Raw genomic sequence first — 4597 nt, forward strand, 5'->3', positions numbered from 1 at the left:
TTACACTGTTGGTGGGAGTGTAAATTAGTTCAACCATTGTGGAAGACAGTGTGGTGATTCCTCAAGGACCTAGAAATAGAAATTCCATTTGACCCAGCAATCCCATTACTGGGTATATATCTAAAGGATTATAAATCATTCTACTATAAGGACACGTGCACACGAATGTTCATTGAAGCACTGTTTACAATAGCAAAGACCAACCCAAATGCCCATTGATGATAGACTGGACAGGGAAAATGTGGCACATATACCCCATGGAATATTATGCAGCCATCAAAAACGGTGAGTTTATGTCCTTTGTAGGGACATGGATGAACCTGGAAACCATCATTCTCAGCAAACTGACACAAGAGCAGAAGATCAAACACCTCATGTCCTCACTTATAGGCGGGTGTTGAACAATGAGAACACATGGACACAGGGAGGGGAGCACTACACACTGGGGTCTGTTAGGGGGAAATAGGGAAGGAACAGTCGGGGGTGGGGAGTTGGGGAGATATAGCATGGGGAGAAATGCCAGATATAGGTGAAGGGGAGGAAGGCAGCAAATCACACTGCCATGTGTGTACCTATGCAACAATCTTGGATGCTCTTCATGGGTACCCCAAAACCTAAATTGCAACAAAATAAAAAGAAAAAAAAAGAAAATTAGGTCAATGAATATTTCTACAATGGCTTCTAAGGGTTCAAATGAAAAAAAGAGTTTCATATCTCTCACTTTAAATCAAATGCTAGAAATGATGAAGTCTAGTGAGAAAGGCATATTAAAAGCTGAGCTAGGCCAAAAGCTAGTGTTCTTATGCCAAACAGTTAACTAAGTCGTGAATGCAAAGAAAAAAGTCTTGAAGGAAATTAGAGGTTCTACTCCAATGAGCACATGAGCGATAAGAAAGTGAAACAGCCTGATTGTTGATATGGAGAAAGTTTGAGTCATCTGCATAGAAGATCAGACCAGAAACAACGTTACCTTAAACCAAAGCCCAATCCAGAGCAAGAAGTGAGGAAGCTGCAGAAGAAAAGTTGGAAGCTAGTATAGGTTTGTTCATGAGGTTTAAGGAAAGAAGCCAGCTCCATAACTTAGAAGTAGGAGTTGAAGCAGCAAGTGCTGATGTAGAAGCTGCAGTAATTTTTCTAGAAGATTTAGCTAAGATTATTGATGAAGATGGCTACACTAAACAACAGATTTTCAATGTAGACAAGACAGCCTTCTATTGGAAGATGCCATTTAGGATTTTCCTAGCTAAGGAGGAAAGGTCCATGGCTTCAAAGCTTTAAAAAACAGGCAGACTCTTGTTACAAGCTAATGCAGCTGGTGACTTAAAGTTTAAGCCAATGCTCATTTATTGTACAAAAAAATTCTAAGCCCTTAAGAATTATACTGAATCTATTCTGCCTATGCTCTATAAATAGAACCACAAAGCCTAGATGACACACATCTATCTATTTACAGAGTGGTTTACCGAATATTTTAAGCCCCCTGTTGAAACCTACTGCTCAAAAAGAATCCTTTCAAATTATTACTGCTCATTAACAATGCATCTGGTCACCCAAGAGCTCTGATGGAGACATACAAGGAGAGAAATTTTATTTTCATGCTAACATAACATTCATTCAGCAGCCTACAGATCAGGGAGTAATTTTGGCTTTTAAATTATATTATTTAAGAAACAGATTTCATAAGGCTATAGTTTCCAAAATGGTTCTTCTGATAGACCTGAGCGGAGTACATTGAAAACCTTCTGGAAAGGATTCACCATTCTAGATACCATTAAGAGCATTCATGATTCATGGGAAGAGGTCAAAATATAGAAATTAACAGGTGTTTGGAAAAAGTTGATTCTACCCTCATGGATCACTCTGAAGGTTTTAAGACTTTGATGGAGGAAGTCACTGCAGATGTGGTAAAAATAGCAAGAGAAATAGAAGTAGAGCTTAAAGATGTGAATGAATTGCTATAATCTCAGGATCAAACTTGAGTGGATGAGGAGTTGCTTCTTACAGATGATCAAAGCAAGTGATTTCTTGAGATGAAATCTATCCCTGGTAAAGATTACTGTGCCATATCTTGAGTAGTGTCCTATCAGAGGTTTATACAAAGAGAGAATGACTGAACTGTATGGTTATCCCAAGTAGAGTTGCCACTTCAAGAAAGGAAAATGCTGTTTTTATTTTTACAATACAGTTTTGCAGAACCAGCGAATATTATATGTACAGGATTCCTTAGAGGGTGAGGCCGAAGTATTCCTGGATCCCAGCATACTGTCTGATGATGGCATAGTGGCACTCCAAGCTATGCGTTCAGTGAAGACGGTGAGTATTTTGTCTATGGTCTGAGTGCCCGTGGCTCAGACTGGATGACGATCAAGTTCGTGAAAGCTGATGGTGCCAAAGAGCTTCCAGATGTGCTTGAAAGAGTCAAGTTCAGCTGTATGGCCTGGATCCATGACAAGAAGGGAATATTCTACAACTCATACCCCCAACAGGATGGAAAAAGTGATGGTACAGAGACATCCACCAATCTCCACCAAAAGCTCTACTATCATGTCTTGGGATCAGATCAGTCAGAAGATATTTTGTGTGCTGAGTTTCCTGATGAACCTAAATGGACGGGTGGAGCTGAGTTATCAGATGATGACCGCTATGTCTTGTTATCAATAAGGGAGGGATGTGATCCAGTAAACTGACTCTGGTACTGTGACCTACAGCAGGAATCCAATGGCATCACTGGAATCCTAAAGTGGGTAAAACTGGTCAACAACTTTGAAGGAGAATATGACTACATGACCAATGAGAGGATGGTGTTCATGTTCAAGACGAATCGCCATTCTCCCAACTATCACGTGATCAACATTGACTTCAGGGATCCTGACAAATCTAAGTGGAAAGTGCTTGTTCCTGAGCATGAGAAAGATGTCTTAGAAAGGGTAGCCTGTGTCAGGTCCAACTTCTTGGTCTTATGCAACCTCCATGACGTCAAGAACATTCTACAGCTCCACAACCTGACTACCGGTGCTGTCCTCAAGACCTTCCTGCTCCAAGTTGGCAGTGTCGTGGGGTACAGCAGTCAGAAGAAGGACACTGAAACCTTCTATCGGTTTACTTCCTTTTTACTTCCAGGTATCATTTATCACTGTGATCTTACCAAAGAGGAACTGGAGCCAAGAGTTTTCTGAGAGGTGGCCGTAAAAGAAATCAATGCTTCTGATGACCAGACAGTCCAGATTTTCTACCCTAGCAAGGATGGTACGAAGATTCCAATGTTCATTGTGCATTAAAAAAGGCATAAAATTGGATGGTTCTCCTCCAGCTTTCTTATATGGCTATGGTGGCTTCAACAGATCCATCACACTCAACTACAGTGTTGCCAGGCTTATTTTTGTGAGACACATGGGTGGTATCCTGGCAGTGGCCAACATCAGAGGAGGTGGTGAATATGGAGAGACGTGGCATAAAGGTGGTATCTTGGCCAACAAACAAAACTGCTTTGATGGCTTTCAGTGTGCTGCTGAGTATCTGATCAAGGAAGGTTACGCATCCGCCAAGAGGCTGACTATTAATGGAGGTTCAGATGGAGGGTTCTTAGTGGCTACTTGTGCAAATCAGCGACCTGACCTCTTTGGTTGTGTTATTGCCCAAGCTGGAGTAATGGACATGCTGAAGTTTCATAAATATACCATTGGCCAGGCTTGGACCACTGATGATGGGTGCTCAGGCAGCAAACAACACTTTGAATGGCTCATCAAATACTCTCCATTGCATAATGTGAAGTTACCAGAAGCCGATGACATCCAGTACCCGTCCACATTGCTCCTCACTGCTGACCATGATGACCGCGTGGTCCCGCTTCACTCCCTGAAGCTCATCGCCACCCTTCAGTACATCGTGGACTGCAGCAGGAAGCAAAGCAACCCTCTGCTTATCCGTGTGGACACCAAGGTGGGCCAGGGGCAGGGAAGCCCACAGCCAAAGTGATAGACATGTTTGCTTTCCATAGCACAGTGCCTGAACATCGACTGGATTCCACAAACAGTTTCCCGCTCCCTCCTGACAGTGACAGAAAACCTCAAGGGCTTTCCCACCGTTCAAACCAAGAAACCACTGGGCATAATGCTTCCCCACGGAAACATTGTTCCTGCGCTCACAGACTACAGTTGAACAGAACTGCTGTGGGAATTTTATCTTTTTTAGGTTTCTCCTTTTTAGCAAGCCCTTGATGTTTCTTTTTCCACTTTGTCTAGGCACATGTGGTTTTTTTTTTTGACAACGAAAAAGACAAAAGACAACAAAATGACAACAAAAGATTTAGAATATTACACAAAATTAGTGGCAGATGTTGAGAGAATTTACTCCAATTTTTTAAAAAAGTTATACTGTGAATAAAATGCTATCAAAGAGTATTGCCTACTACAGAGAAACCTTCCATGAAAAAAAGAGTCCGTTGATGCAGCAAGCTTCACTGTTGTGTTATTTTAAGAAATCTCCACAGCCACCCCAGCCTTCAGAAACATCACCCTGATCAGTCAGCAAGACCCTCCACCAACAAAAAATTACAACTCACTGAGAGCTCAGATGATCGTTAGCATTTTGTATCAGA

At 41.8% G+C, this 4597-nt stretch overlaps 1 pseudogene; it reads left to right on the forward strand.

Moving 5' to 3' along the window:
• The window catches only part of LOC108292860, a 9835-nt pseudogene extending 5677 nt beyond the window's left edge, over positions 1-4158 (forward strand).
• The last annotated feature ends 439 nt before the right edge of the window (positions 4159-4597 follow it).

This window comes from Cebus imitator, unplaced genomic scaffold (genome assembly GCF_001604975.1).
Source record: "Cebus imitator isolate Cc_AM_T3 unplaced genomic scaffold, Cebus_imitator-1.0 Scaffold510, whole genome shotgun sequence".
Taxonomy (NCBI): Eukaryota; Metazoa; Chordata; class Mammalia; order Primates; family Cebidae; genus Cebus; species Cebus imitator.